Raw genomic sequence first — 16,614 nt, 5'->3', positions numbered from 1 at the left:
AAAATTTGGTAAAAAACTAGACGTTTATGAGGATATAAGAAATTTCGGAAACATTCAAAGACTTTGGAAAAGTAACTTATTAATTGAAAATTTGGAAGAGGGAAACCCCCGTTGAGTAACTTTCTTTGGAAGTCTTCCCTAAAAAGTTAAGACTTTGGTCTACAACGCAAAAATAGTGAGGCGCAGTGTTGGTTGGACTATATGAAAGAACAAAAGCAAACCCATCGTACAACAACATTGGATGCCGTTCAAATTTATATGAATTCGTTTTCCAAGCGAACGAGATCTCGGCGCTTGACTCGTGAGAGCGAGATTTTGCGTGAGAAAATGATTCAGAATCGCGCGCGAGTTTGCTCACGCAGGAGCGGTTCATGAGTGTGCTTTGAGTGTGACTTTACCAACACTGGTGAGGCGACAAAAAAACCGAAAAGATTTTTCACCTTCAATAATGAGAGTTTGTTCTATGTGCTTCGGCTCAACAGCCTGCGGCGCACCTGACAAGTGTTCACTGCGCACAGTTTGGGAAGTACTGACTTACATTATTGAAACTCTGACTTCCCAGACAATTCTTTTTTCTTGTATAAATTTCATATGCATATCTAAAAATGGGCTTAATGGATTAATTTCATAAATTTAAAAAAAAACAAAATATTTCAAAATGTTCTAAAAAAAATGGTAACTTGACTAGACTTCAAGAAACAATATTAAAAGGGGATTCTTACACTAAAATTATATATAAATACTAGCTGACCCCGACAAACTTTGTCTTGCCTACTGCGCTTTTTGACGTTTCAAGACCAAGTCTCCGTACGCAAATTGCATGAACATCGATTTTCAAAAACTCTCAATTTCTTCATGTTTTTTGATGATGATGATGATGATGATGAAAGTATACCTACCATCAGCGCAAGGATTACCTATGGCTGCAGAATCATTCCCGAAGGGCATGATCTACCTGATGGTTTGTTGTAGCAGGGTGAGTTAAAATCCCTGAATTCCTTCTGTAGTCAACATTAAGTTGCTAGCTCATGACAAAAGACTGGCTACTCCACGAACTTAAGTCAATTTCTTCATGTTTTTTGCCTCATAAACCTTCCTTGGGTGAAAACTAATAGAACAAAACCAGGATGACCCAAATCCGACGTTCCGTCCGCGAGTTATGCGCGGTCCCATGTATGCCACTGCATTTTTATATATATAGATTAAAAATATCAAAAACCGAAATTAAAAAAATCGCAAACCAAAAGAGAATTGTTTGTTATCAAAGATGACGAAAAATCATATTTAGCTCAAAGTAAAAAAATGTGGATATCAGGAGTTTAAGAATTGCTGTTTGAACATCTCAGCGGAATTCGGCACCAATATTTCTAAATGTCTTGAATCTACATCTTCTGTAGAAGGTATTAAGAGCGTGAACAGAAATTATGAATATTCGACAATGGAATAACAAAACGGAAATTCCTGGTCGAAGGTCGTTAGGCCGAATGGCCATTGGGTCTTCTTCTTGCCGTTACGTCCCTACCGAGATAACGCTTACTTCTCAGCGTTCGATGAGCAATTTCACTGTTATTGACTGTGAGCTTAGAGGAATTCATGGAGAATTTTCTGGAGGAACTCCTCGAGGTATTCCTGGAGGAGCTCCTGGACGAATTCTTGATGTTTGTTTTTATTTTTATTTTCTGGAAGAATTTCCAGAGAAATTCCTAGAGTGTTTCCTGTAAACATTCATGAAGTAATTTCTGGAAGAATTCTTAAAATAATTACTGGAGCAATTTCTGGAATATTTCCGGGAAGAATTCCTAAAGTATTTCCCAGAACAGTTCCTGGAGTAATACCTGGAGGAAATTCTGTAGAGTTATTCCTGGAATGATTCTTGTAAGAGTTCCGGAAGCAATTCCTAGAGAAATTTCTGAAATATTTCTTGCAGAAATTCCTGGAGTATTTCCCGGAACAATTCCTAGAGGAATTCCTGTTATAATTCCTGGGGTAATTCCTGGTGTAATTCCTGGAGCAATTCCTGAAGGAATTCGTGGAATATATCCTGGAAGAATTCCTTGAGGAATGACTGATGGAATTCCTGGGAAAAAATCCGGAGGATTTCGTGGAAGTATTCAATAAACAGGTCTGGAGGTGTCCTTGGAGGAATCTCTAGAGAATTTTTGGAGCTGTTACGGGAAGAATTTATGGGGGAATCTTTGGAGGAACTAGTTGAGGAATTCTTGAAGGAGTTCCATGAAGAATTCCAAGCGGAAGAATCCCTTGATGGTAGTATCCGTTGTGGTATTTCCGGAGGAATCCGGAGGAATCCCAGATTTTGCGATCCACCCTTCAATATACCATAAAGATCATTTGTATGTCAGTGGACACACAAATAACACAAAAAGATACTCAAAATATTATAAGATAGAGCAGAAATAATCGTGAAAGAATTACATCGATAAAATAAAAAGATACAAGAGTAGATCTTGTAGAGCTTGAAGGTCTTTATTCCAGAATAGTTTGGGTAGCCTAGATCATCAAGTAAATGTTGCTAAGTTATCAGTATGAAAAATGTAGACAGATCTCCGATCTCTCAGGCCTAGGTGTCACGGGAATTTTGGTGTTGTTAGTGGAAGGGTAGACTCCAAAGGATACGCTTGGTTAACGTTTAGGTACACCATTGTTAGACTGCTTCGAAACAGTTGTCTGTCCAATTCATCCTGGTTTCCTCGTCATCGTGATGGCATTTGGTTGAATTATTAGATTCTTCGGTTTTTCACAGATATTGCGACCCATTGTGGAGTTTGCAATACCTACATTGAGGTCCATTTATATGATAGTGGACACCCAACTAGCAATACATAGAGATACTCGGTAACATTAAGAGATGCAACAGACACAATCGTGAAAGAATTATGCCAGTAGAGAAAAGCGAAACAAGAGTAGAGCCTGTAGACCGTGAAGGTCATAACTTCAGAATAGTTTGAAAAGCCTGGATTAACCCATGAATGTACCAAAAGCATTTTAGTTGTGCACTAAGACTCCATCAGCAGTATAGACTACATTCCACGAACATGTTTTGCAATTGAAGCATGACACAGAATGTAACGCAAACTTCAAAGTGTATTGGAGGCCATTTATATTTCACGGAATGTCCAAGTACTACAATATCGAGTTGCTTGTAGCATTGCGAGGTCAAATAGACATCAAAGTGAAAAAAATTCTTGAACAGAGTGAACACAAATGATGGTGGATACAGTAGATTTTGAGAAAATGAATTCCAGAGTAGTTGGGATGACCTAGACCTAGATCACCCAATTCATGCACCAAAAATTTTCGAGGCGTGCTTTGAAGCTTTTTAAGTACCGTAAACTATGTTCTGTCCTGTGATCATTCATCCTGTATAAAATTTGGGTTAGATGTTCGGTTTGTGACACAAGGGATGAGGTACCATACATTGCTTAGCACAACTATTCCTCTTTTCCATAAAAAAAGACTACAGGGTAAAATGATTTAAAACAAAGAAGATACTGCATTTCTACCAAAAGAAGATCGTCCCGGGTATTTACGGGTTTAATTGTTCCTAATCTAAGTTTGCGAGTAAATACAGTGATCATTAAAGTGCAATGTTTCAGCGAAGCCTTCAGAAACTACTCCAGAGTTTTTTGAAAAATGTTTCAAAGGGTCCTTCAAAAATTTGTACTGGAGTTATTTTGGAAATTCTTACAAGGATTTCACCAGAAATTCCCACAGCTACTTCCAATTTCTCAAAAAAATCCACTAAAGATTCCTCTAAAATTATACAAAGAGTTAAGCTAGGAGGTTGTGTATGAGTTTCTGCAGAAATTCCTCCAGGGATTTCTTTAGAAAATCCTTCAAAGATTTACCCTTTTTTTCGATGCTTTTCTAGATTTTTTCCCGAATTTTTTTTTCGGAACTTTTTTTAAAGTAGTTTTTTTTCAAACTTCTTTACCGACGTGTGTATTTCTTATGGGGCTGGTGGGTTGCGACCCATAATTTGAGAAAGGCGGCCTTAAAGCATTCTCTCAAACGATCTTAACAGGAATTTCTCCAAGAACTCCTCAAGAAAGCCTTGATCGGATAGCTTCCAAAAATGTTGCATGCATTCCTTTAGAAAATATTTCAAGAATTCCTTTTTATGAATTTCTTTAGTTTTTTTTTCATAGACATTCCTCCAAAAAATTATTTAAAGCATTCATCTTGAAAACCTTTCATTTTCTCAAAAATATTTCATAGATTTTTTCAATGATTCACGGATACATTAAGAATCAGAAATTCAGAATTCTTTAAAAGTTCCTCAGAAGTTTTCTGAAGATTTTTCACCAAGAATTGCTTGAATTCTACAACAGATTATCAAAGAAATTCCCGAAACTTCCTCGCATTACTTTAGATATTCCTTCAACACATCTCTCTTCCAGAAATTGCTGCAAGGAATTTTTTAGAATGTCTTAGAAAATCCTCCAAGGATTTTTTTTTTCAGAAAGTTCTCTATAGATTATTTCGGAGATTCTTATAAGGATTATTCTGGAAAGGCTAGAAGGCATTCTTGTGAAGATTCCTGCAGAAATTCACATAGAGATTTGATCAGAAATTCCACCGGGTATTCCTGTATGTATCTTCTTAGAAATTCATTTAGGATTTTTTCCAAGCGAAACACTAGGGATTTCTCTATGGATTCCTCCAGTAAGTAATTAAAATAAAATTAGGATTTTTTAGGGGCAGTGTACGCAGAATATGCCACCGCAAGCGAAAAATAGGCAACAAAGAAGGAACGGCAACAACGCTTTGTTTTTTCGTTAGCAGATAATAACAAAATCGCTCCCGAGTTTGTTCACAACAAAAACGGTAAGAATATTTGTCTCGTTCTATTCACATCGGGATTTTCGCATTGTTTTACAACTGAAAATCGACAGTCAGGTTTGCAAGAGTCTTATTTCGTCCAAATGCTTATGAATTCGATAATGTGAGTATTGTGTTGTTCTTTGCTGAGTATTGTGTTGTTCTTTACAGAGAAGAATATTAATCAAGACAATTAGATGATCGGCATTGAACCACAAAAACCCCACAACAATTGGTGAGATCTTTCCAATATTTTTTATTTATAAATAATTCTACTTCAGTTTATTTACTTTTTAACTGCATAGGTATAAGTTGAAAATTCGCTACTTTCAACATCCTTTCATCTATTGGAAGATGCTTCAGTTCTGGGCTCTTTCTAAGTTGATGAAGGGATTTATAAATGCTTGCAAGGACTTGGCCAGGTGTGTGGAGCTGAGTGAATCTATGACATTGTAGATAGTAGCGACATCAGCAATGTCAATGGAAATATTCAACTTTGCAACTCCATCCAAGATTTGTGCAAGTATTCATGCTATGCTATGCTATGCTATGCTTATGAATTCGATAATGTGGGCTGAAAATTTCAGCAAAAAAGCCGGAATATCAGCACACGCACGGCAAGCGATGTTTGTTTTATTGCTTTCATCGCCTGACATGCGTTTGTTGCGGAGCACCTTTGTTACCAACATGCACCGCTTAGGACAAAGCGTTTGTTTTTCGGCGTGATCCGTTTTTCGTACCCTGTTTAGGGGATTTCCCAAGCATTTTTTTTTTCAAAAATATCTCAAAAGATATTGTTAGGTTTCCAGAGGTTTCCAGGTGTTTTTTTAGGTATTCCTCCTGGAATTTATTCAGTAATTCATTTCGAATTTTATTCAGATTTTCATAATTCCTTCTGAAATTTATCGCTGAAGAAAGAAATTCATAAATAACTTTAGAGGCTTCATCAAAATTCGTATAATTGCTTCAGAAATATCAGTAGAGATTTCTTGAAAAGTTTTTTCATGGATTCTTTCTCAAGTTTTTCCAGCAGTCCCTTCAGGAATTGCTCAAGCGGTTCCTTTAAAGACAAAGATTCCTCCAGTAAATCACCCATGGGAATATACCTCTGATTTTACCATGACAACACTGGAAGTTATTTATCACACATATTGTCAGTAATCATTTTATGGAATTGAACTGAAGTTTTAAACTGACTGGATATTAAAAAAAGACAATAAAAAATGCACATAAAATCGAGGTAAAATGTACATAAAATCGAGGGTCTATGTAATTCAGGGTCCTCTAGATCGAGGTATATGTACCTGTATATGGTTTTATCGAAGTTTTAAAGTGGAATTTAGACCCAATTATAGTTTTTTAAAACTGTGATAAAACCTAATGTAACTTTGAAGTGTGCGAGGTTTGAATAATCCGTATCAGATCACCTGTTCAGATTTCAGTGAAGATAAAAATATCCAGTATTATCACGGTAATGTATTAATTCTGTTTTCTAAGAATAATTTTAAGAAAGAATAAACCTAATCCTTGAAAGTTTAAATTTGATTGAACATTGGAATAGTTTAGCAGAAACACAACACGGACGTGTAGGTGATGGAACAATCAAAATTCATTGACAACATCTCCAGTTCCGTCTGACTACACACAGTGCGATGTCTGGATGGACCATGGACTGATTGGCAGTAGTGCACGGCCGACTACATCACTAGCTATGTACCTACATATCACCTACCTTCACTCTTCTTCTCCGACCGATTGCAAGTGTCATTGTCTGGCAATCTGGGACGTACCGTTGGGGGTTGCAATATTGTTAAAGTTTTATAAATGGCAAGATCGCTTGATTAAGCCTAATTGATGGGCTAGGAAGGTCGAGTCGAGTCGAGAGATGCAGTTTGCAGTGGAGGACATCTGGGTGGACCTATCTGCTGAAGTGAACTTTAAGTAACGATGGAGAGTGAATCGTTTCGAATCTTTTGCGGCGTGTGTTCTAGATACAGTTCTGTACTGTTTTAAATCAGAATTGATTAAGCTAGTGGAACGAAGTCGTTGAGTGACATCGGATGCCAATATTGTTAATCAGGTTGATTAATGTGAGATCCCTACAGTGAGAATGAGAAAATATAAGCTAGATTGATCCAAGAATAGACTGTTCTATCAAGAAACACTATTGTAATTTGATATGAAGACATTATTGTTATAGTGTTTTATGATGAACTTTCATTAATTGGATTTTTATATCGCATTGTTATTTTTTTATGCACTTCCCCTTTTTAAGCTCTAGTTTAAAGAGACTTATTGCCAGACTTGGGCATAACCCGGGTGGAGGTGAAATACTGACGATCAAAACGTGATATTGGTTTGATTGATATAAGAGATAGAAGATCTAAAAATAATATCTAAAATATGTTCCTGGAACATCTGGACAATATCAAAATTTGATACATCAAGATCAAATGAGCTCGCTGCTATTAGTTAGATCTTACAAGATCTAAATATGATATGGTAATGATGTTCCAGGAGTCAATTTTTTATATTATTTTTAGATCTTTTATCTCTTATATCAATCAACCCAATATCACTTTTTGATCTCCATATCAAATTATGCTATTATTTCCTCTACCCGGGAAAAATGTTTGGCAAACAGTCTGGACTATATCGTGTGAATTTCAAAGTTATACTTTCGATGTTCTATACATTCTAAAAGTTATTTTTATAAAATGTGGACCTACAAAACTCAACAGATCTGAAGATAACATCATTCCTTATTTCAAAATCAGATTCGCCCTATACTATTACAGACCACATGGGAAACCAGTTTTCAGGTTCAACTCAAATTTACGATCCTCCCCGATCTCGTCTACTGCTCTGGTAGCGGTACCCTTCAACATTTTCAGGAATCTTGAGACTTGAGAGAGTTTTGTTTTCGATGTTTTTGCTGTTTGCCTTCTCCTGGAATTGGAGCGAACCATCTGGCGGCCTTCCCGCATCGATGCAATGCTGTTACCCCCTGCTGCAACCGCCGCGACGGTCAATGGCAGTTAGTAGTGCAATTCCACCAACCCCATCGCGCATCCATCGCCGCCGCCGCCGACGACGAAGAGGACTCGGATCGTGAACATGTGCAGTGCAGAGCACTCGGAATTGCACCGCCAGAACCGGCTCTAAAACAATTAACAAAGACAATCTCACATAACTCAATTAAGGCAACTTTCCATCATCTTTACGGTTTTGGGCAAGTTCTGGAACCGCGCGGACTGACTGCATAACTAGCCTCAAAACAGATTAAACAACCATATTCCGGGAAGCCCTCATATGGAGAAGAGGAAAACTTTAGCAAGGAAGCTAACTTCATCCTGCGACTTCATATGCCGAACTGTGAATTCATTCATCTGCAGTGATACTCAACATTTTTTAGCTTTCGATAACTTAACAAAAACTAAATTCCTAAAATATAATGTTTATCTAGGATCAGCAGAAATTGTACGGCTTCTGAGGAACTTCATATTCGATTTGTGAGTAATTTTAGGTTTAAATATCAGTATAAGATTATCGTTTTCCTCGGTGAAGAAAATATATATATATGGTTTTGTCAAGGTTTTAAAGCGGGTTTAACACCTAATTCTGGCCTTTAAAGCTGTGATAAAACCGAAAATAAATTTAACCTGAAGAAATAAATAAATCCAAGATCTGACACGGATCATTCTTTCACACAAAATGCTGCGTATCAGATCATTGATTTTCACTGTTGGGATTTCGGTAAAGACAAGAATATGTGGTTTTATCGAGGTTTTATATATCTCAACTACTCAAATTTCAATTTATTCTCAAATTTGTAGTCAAAATTCATAAAAACGGAGTGTTAAACTTCGAGTTTTAGGACAAGTTCATCATTTTGCATTAAAGTGGTCTGAAGAAAAAAAAAACTGAAAATCAACTTTTATTGAAATAGGGTGCCGTTGGGTATTATCGACAGATTTGTTCTCTTAATCATGGGAAGTTTTTGTCGACCAAATTACCTGAAACTTGGTTGAATAATTCACCTCAGTTGGGGTCAACTTTCAGTTCGAAAGGTTTCAAAAACTTCTCTCAACACACAAATTTCTACAATCTTTTTTTTTCTGGTAAGATGTAGATGATTTGAGTTTCAGTTAAGAAACGTAACCCGATTATTATCCCTCGCTCTAAACTCGTTCAAATTGCACAAAATGCAGCATATTTGTCGTGGTTATCGTGGTCGCATCCTCCAAAAAAAATCTCACTTTCTCACAAACAGCAACCCACAGAACAGCAGTTGTTCGCGAAAAACTTCACAGAATGGTTGGTGTTCTGCATTATGATGACTCTTTCTCTACTACCACACAATCGGGATAGACAGGACAACGATGCGGGACGGATGACGACGGCATCGGCATAGCGTGGAACATCTCCAATTTCACCATATGAACCACGAACCACTGCCACACTACAGACGGACAGGACAGACAGTACACAAAGCTTAAGTTGCTGCTGTTAGTGGAGCGGTGTGTGACTAACTATAGCTAGAGCATGGCAAACGGCACCGGGTGGAAGTTTTTCTAAATAATTTAATTACCGACCAACGAACGGTGCAAATATGCTGTGCTACACACGAAACGATACGATGCGATATGTATGACACTAACTGGTTGCCGGGACGTAGACGACACACACCCAGTTCTGGTCTAGCTGAAGGAGCAGACACAGCCAACGAACGAACGTTTTGTAGTTTTGTGACTTAGGTCAACGGGGGGAAAGTCACCGCAATTCTACTGGTGCCACTATGGCAGCAGCGATTTGCGTCTATTCGAGGACTTCCTCGTCCGACCGTAGTTTTTGGCGGCTTTTGGTTTGTTGAGCTTTTGGGAGCGCTGTTGCCAGGGGGATTATTGTCCGTGTGCGTGCAAAGGTAGGACACACGAACGATCATGATTATGATACTTTGACGAAAATTATTAGCAACTAGCATTTCAAAGACACATTTATTTAAAAAATAGTTTACACATCATCAAGTTCAAATTTCAGAGAGGAGATTTAATAGCGACCTCAAGATTGAGACATACAAAAAAACGGATTGGCTCTTGAAACTCGTGATCTCTAGAAATTTGGGGAAAACCTCATCCCAGGATTCCTGAGCGGAAAGACACTCTATATAAAGTACATACCTAAAGAGAACCTGCGGTTTTAGATAGATTTCTACAGTGCTGCGAAGTGTTAGTATCAATCGATATTCAAAGCTGGAATTGAGATAGGTAACCACTCATTTTTTTCATTTTCCATCGGAATATCAATATACTAACCCCGGATCATTCAATTGACATCAGCACTAGCCAAACTCATTCAGGAAGCATAAATTTCTGGTGTTGTTGGTTTAATAAAGCTTTAACCATCATTGGTCAAACCCGTCATAAACCTATCATTGACTTATTTTTATTTTGGCCACCAAACCCAACATAGACCTAATAGTTGTTCGATGTTGGTCCAACAGTGGCCCAAATTTCGATAAAAATTGATCCAATTTTGACCCAACATTCGATATTTTTTCAGTGTGGCGGAATTTTGCAGGGTTTTTCGTGTTCCGTGCCCAGCTTCTCATTCGAGTGACAATTTATTCAATTGACAAGGAATCACTTTTCATTTGATAGGTGCTTTGATTAAATGAAATCGTTTTGAACATGACTAGATGGAAAAAGATATGTTGGCGAGTGTTCTAATGAATGAGATGAATTTTTGCAACACTGGATTTCTATATCCTCGTTTATTCTTACCTTTACCGAATAACATCTGTTATATTACTAGTAAAATAAATACACACCTGAAATGAAAACGAAAAATGATGAAGGTTAGTATTGATCTTTCTTGAAAAAAAAAACAGTTATTTATTTATACATCCATCTAAGAAAAAAATACAAATTCGATCACATTTGAGCGATGATAAGCCGGAAAGGACCAAGTAACAAACTGTAAGAAATGACATTTTTGAACATCTGATCAAGAATTATTTTGCTGGTCAAAGTCCAAGGTTCATACAAATGTTCATAGTTGTGTACTGACGAAAGTCTTCGAGAGAAAACCCGATCAGAAGATCTTGCCAAAAATATAACAAAAACCATTCAAGGCTAATTTTACAATACACCCTACGTAACAAATGTAAACAAAAGCGAGTTTATCACATAAGATGCTGAACTACATTAAGGACTACTTGTATAGCATCAATCCAACGTTGGGTAGGATTTGAGAAGAAAATACCCTGAATTTTTACTTTACTGAAATGCTATGGGAACAGTGAACGTCGATTTACTCCGTTCAAGGATTTGCTTACATAGGGTGTTTTGTAAAGTTAGGCTTGAATTATGTATAACAAACCAGATAGTTACAACACATTATGATGTATGTGAAGTATGCGCACAACAAAATCTAGCCACCGAATTTTGGATAGAAATGTTACAATTTTCAACGAATCGTGGCAGCCTAATTGTGTAAGAAGTTAAAAAATATCAGTTGATATTTCAACATTGTGTTTGAAATAGTCAAAGAAACAAAAAGTCCTCAAAAAGTATTTGCACAAACGTGCTTAAAAGCTGATAATGTACGTTAAAACGAAAGTCCCAGCAGACTTTAGTTAAGGTACACCGGGGCAAGTTGAAACGGGTGGAGCAAGATAAAACAGCGGGTTAACATTATGTTTTCTAATGATGATAAATAGTTTGATCGCCATAACACATAGTTTTTTATTCAAACAATCTTTCAGCGAAGGACAAATTTCCAAATTGTATTGAAATCTATTTGAAAAGTTCGTGTTTCATCTTGCCCCACCCGTTTCAACTTGCCCCGGTGTACCTTAGTTTTCAAGTATTCGGTTTTAAGGAGTGTATCGAAAAGTAAAACTTGGTATTTTTCGGCTTTCAGTCACAGAAAAGCGTTGATTATTTTATATCATTGCCAACGTTTCGATCCTGTGGTTGGGATCAGGGCTCGATGTGAATCAACTTGTTTTCGATTCGTGTTGATCACACGGCGGAATGTCGTGTTTTCTGCTCTGCACCGCACTTGTTTCATTGGACCCTAGCACCTCGATTGAAATGGTGGGTGGGTACACAGTTCGCACTTGGCACTTTGGGAACACTTCTGTTCGTGCTGGCCACGTTTTCCCATACAAAATTCAAGCACTTTCAGCGCCCCCTTAGGCGTTATCGATTTTGCTCAAATTTTGAACATAGCTTCTGGGAGTCCAAAACAACTGATTGAGGAGGTAAGACTTGACCTTTTTCAAAAAAAAATGTTTTTCATACAAGTGTGGGCCACTCTACTGGGCATAGTAGAACATTGTACTGGTCTCACAATATAAATTCATGCAATAGCAGGCAAAAAGCTCTTCAATTCTTGAAGGAATCCGTAGAGGAATTCCTGGAGGAATCCTTAGAGTAATTTCTGCAAGGGATGCCATGAGGAATTCTTAGAGAAATCACTAGAGGAATGGCTGGAGGAATCCCAAGAGAAATCTCTGGAGGAATCCTTGAAGGAATTTCTGAAGGAACCCCTGGAGGAATGCGACACGAATACACCCTGGTGTCAAGTGTCGAAAATAAACAAACAAACAAACAAACCTGGAGGAATCTCTGAAGGAAATCCTGAAGGAACACCTGGAGGAATTCCAGAAGAAATCCTTGTAAGAATCCCAGGAAGAATTCCTGAGATAATCCGGCGATGAACTCTTGAGAGAATTCCTGGAAAATCCCTAGAGGGATTCTTGGACAAATTTCTGAAAAAAATCTGGAAAGAATTCTTGGAAAAAAAAAACCCTGGATGAATTCTTGAAGGAATCTCTTCAAAAATTCCCTAGAGGAATGCCTGGCGAAATTCCTGAAGGAAAGTCTCGAACAATTTCTGAAGGAATCTTCTTCTTCTTCTTCTTCTTGGCGTAACGCCCTCACTGGGACAAAGCCTGCTTCTCAGCTTAGTGTTCTATGAGCACTTCCACAGTTATTAACCGAGAGCTTCCTCTGCCAATGACCATTTTGCATGTGTATATCGTGTGGCAGGCACGAAGATACTTTATGCCCAAGGAAATCAAGGAAATTTCCTTTACGAAAAGATCCTGGACCGACCGGGAATCGAACCCGTCACCCTCAGCATGGTCATGCTGAATACCCGTGCGTTTACCGCCTCGGCTATATGGGAAAAACCTGGAGGAACTCCTGGAGAAATTTTTGGAGGATCCCACCCAAGTAACATTTTGATAACCAATTAGTTTTTAAGAGGTTTTGAGAACCGTCTTAAACAATGATACATATTGCCCATTTTACTGGCATTTTACCAGATTAGCTGGTATGTCTGAAACATACTGGAAAAACTTGTAATTAGAAGACACGAAATGTTGCTAATTGGCAAATCGAGAGATGAAATTTGTGAAAAAAATCGCGTTCTGTTGGGATTCGAACCTACGACTCCGTATTCGCTAGACCGGCGCTTTAACCAACTAAGCCACAGAACAGGTAATGGTTCTGCGGAATAGAAAGCCAAACTGACTCCGAAGCCGCACCGTGAACACTCCTATTGTAGTTAGTGGGCACAAATAGAAGTGTGTTGTGGATTGGCATCTAAGCCGAAAAGAGAGATGAGTTTGTGAAATAGGAGTGTTCACGGTGCGGCTTCGGAGTCAGTTTGGCTTTCTATTCCGCAGAACCATTACCTGTTCTGTGGCTTAGTTGGTTAAAGCGCCGGTCTAGCGAATACGGAGTCGTGGGTTCGAATCCCACCAGAACGCGATTTTTTTCACAAATTTCATCTCTCAATTTGCCAATTAGCAACATTTCGTGTCTTCTAATTACAAGTTTTTCCAACCGTCTTAAAACCTAATACTTTCTATTTTGGTTTTATGATGGTTTTAAGAACCTCTTCTAGTCTATTTGACTAAACAATGTTACTTGGGCATGAAAAAAAAACTCTGGAACAAACCCTGAACGAATTTCTGAATGAAGAAGATTTCCTGGAGAAATTCCTAGATATATTCCTGAAGAAATTTCTGGAGGAGTTCCTGGAGGAGTCCTTGGAAAAATTTCTGTGTGAAATTCTGGAGGAATGTCTAGAGGAATTCCTGGAGGAATTTCAGGCGAAATCCCTGGAGGAATCCCTGAAGAAATTTCTGAAGGAATCCGTGGAAAAAATCCTGGAAGAATTCCTAGAGAAGCTCCTAAGGTAATTATTCCTGGAGGAATTCTTGAAGAAACTTCTGAAGGACTCCATGGAGAAATTCCGAAAGAATGTGTGAAAGAATTCCTGGAGAAATGACAGGAGAAATTCCTCGAGAAATCCAAAGAAGAATTCCTAGAGGAATCCCGAGAGGAACTCTTGAGAGGAATGGCTGGAGGAAAACTTGGAGTAATGCCTGGAGAAATGCCTTTAAGAATTCCTGGAAGAATATCTAGAGGAATAAATTCCTGCGAACATTCATTTCATTTATTTAGTTAACATCAAATTCATGATAATACTGAATCAACAATTTAACGCCATAATACTCGATTTGCAGCTGCAGCTCTCCAACGTCGGTCACGCCCAACACTCGCCAGATCACGCTCCACTTGGTCCGCCCATCGTGCTCTCTGCACTCCATGCCTTATTGTACCAACCGGATGGTTAGCAAAAACCAACTTTGCAGGGTTGTTGTCCGGCATTCTTGCAACATGGCCTGCCCACCGTATCCTTCCGGCTTTGGCCACTCTCTGGATGCTGGGTTCGCCGTAAAGTGCAGCGAGCTCGTGGTTCATCCTTCGCCGCTACTCACCGTTCTCCTGCATGCCGCCGTAGATCGTCCTTAGCACGCGTCGCTCGAAAACTCCGAGTGCTTGCAGGTCCTCCTCGAGCATCGTCCATGTCTCGTGTCCGTAGAGAACCACCGGTCTTATTAGCGTCTTGTACATGGTACATTTGGTGCGGGGGTGAATCTTTTTTGACCGCAGTTTCTTCTGGAGCCTATAGTAGGCACGACTTCCACTGATGATGCGGCTTCGTATTTCACGGCTCACAAGGAACCGAGGTAGACGAATTCTTCTACCACCTCGAAAGTATCCCCGTCTATTGTAACATTGCTGCCAAGGCTTGTTCTGTCTCGCTCAGTCCCACCTACCAGCATGTACTTTGTCTTTGCCGCATTTACCACCAGTCCGACCTTTGCTGCTTCGCGTTTCAGGCGGGTGTGCAGTTCTGCCACCGTTCCAAATGTTCTAGCAATAATATCCATGTCATCCGCAAAACAGACAAATTGGCCGGATTTCGTGAAAATCATTCCCCGGCTGTTGAGCCCGGCTCGTCGCATAACACCTTCCAGGGCGATGTTGAATAGTAGGCAGGAAAGTCCATCACCTTGTCGTAGTCCCCGTCGAGATTCGAATGAACTGGATAGTTCACCCGAAATCCTTACGCTGTTCTGCACACCGTCCATCGTTGCTCTTATCAGTCTAGTCAGCTTCCCGGGAAAGCTGTTCTTGTCCATAATTTTCCATAGCTCTGTGCGGTCGATACTGTCGTATGCCGCTTTGAAGTCGATGAACAGGTGATGCGTTGGGACCTGGTATTCACGGCATTTCTGGAGGATTTGCCGTCCGGTGAAGATCTGGTCCGTTGTCGACCGGTCGTCGATGAAACCGGCTTGGTAACTTCCCACGAACTCATTTACTTTAGGTGAAAGACGACGGAAGATGATCTGGGAGAGCACTTTGTAGGCGGCATTCCAAATGGTGATCGCTCGAAAGTTCTCACACATTAACTTGTCGCCTTTCTTATGGATAGGACAGGTTATCCCTTCCTTCCACTCCTCCGGTAGCTGTTCGGTTTCCCAAATCTTGACTACTAACTGGTGCAGACATGTGGCCAACTTGATGAGTTCTGCTGCGATACCGTCCTTACCAGCCGCTTTGTTGTTTTTGAGCTGCAAACATGCCTGTAGCAATTCCTAGATAAATCCCTGGAGGGATCCTAGAAAACAACTGGAACAATCACTGGAAAAATCTCTAAAGATATCCCAGTAAAAATTTCTGGTGGAATGTCTGGTGAAATCCCTAGAGGAATTCTTGAAGGAATCTCTGAAGGAATCCATGATGGAATCATGGAAGGAATTCCTGAAACATTTCTTGGTACAAGCCCTGAGACAATCACTATCGGAAGCCCGCAAGACGTCCTTTGAGAAATTCTTGAAGGAGTCTCTGTAAAATTTCCCGAGGAAATACCTGAAGAAATTTCTGAAGGTGAATCTGTTTGTTTGAATTAAATACTAGTAAAAATTTGTGAGGGAAGGATGAAGCATGATCGATGAGATTTGAATAAGGGTCGTGAGTTCAAATCTCACCTGAGCTGAGGATTTTTTTTCGAAATTTCACTAATAATTTATCCATCTTTTCATGTGTATGTTGAGTTGAATGAAAAACCATTAATTGACCGAACGGATTGGTATACCGAAGACTTTGCCCGTCTGCCAGAATTCAGTGTATAAATCAAAAGCGGTATTCACAAGACACGTTTGTACGAAGTATCAGAACACGATTGGATGAAGTACTAGCAAGTACACTAACTACTGCCGAGGCTAATTATTATGCTTTATTACTTGTCCCTGCAAGAGGAGATGGGTTTCTGTAAATATATGTTTTGTTTTCGAATTAGAGATAATCAGCACAAATGCACCAAAAATCCGCATGCAACAAAAAATCCACATAAAGCTCAAAATCCACATCGGTGCGGTATTTGAATTTCTATTTTAATCAGAAT

General features: G+C 39.0%; 1 protein-coding gene across 2 annotated transcripts in view; it reads right to left on the bottom strand.

The window, feature by feature from the left end:
- LOC109409885 (serine/threonine-protein kinase ULK2) overlaps positions 1-16,614 on the bottom strand; it is a 140,673-nt gene that overhangs the window by 56,722 nt on the left and 67,337 nt on the right. The gene's annotated exons all lie outside the window — the stretch shown is intronic.

The sequence above is a fragment of the Aedes albopictus genome, chromosome 3, assembly GCF_035046485.1.
Source record: "Aedes albopictus strain Foshan chromosome 3, AalbF5, whole genome shotgun sequence".
NCBI classification, from domain to species: domain Eukaryota; kingdom Metazoa; phylum Arthropoda; class Insecta; order Diptera; family Culicidae; genus Aedes; species Aedes albopictus.
Note: the sequence above shows the minus strand (reverse complement) of the source record. Positions and strands in the feature narration are given on the sequence as shown.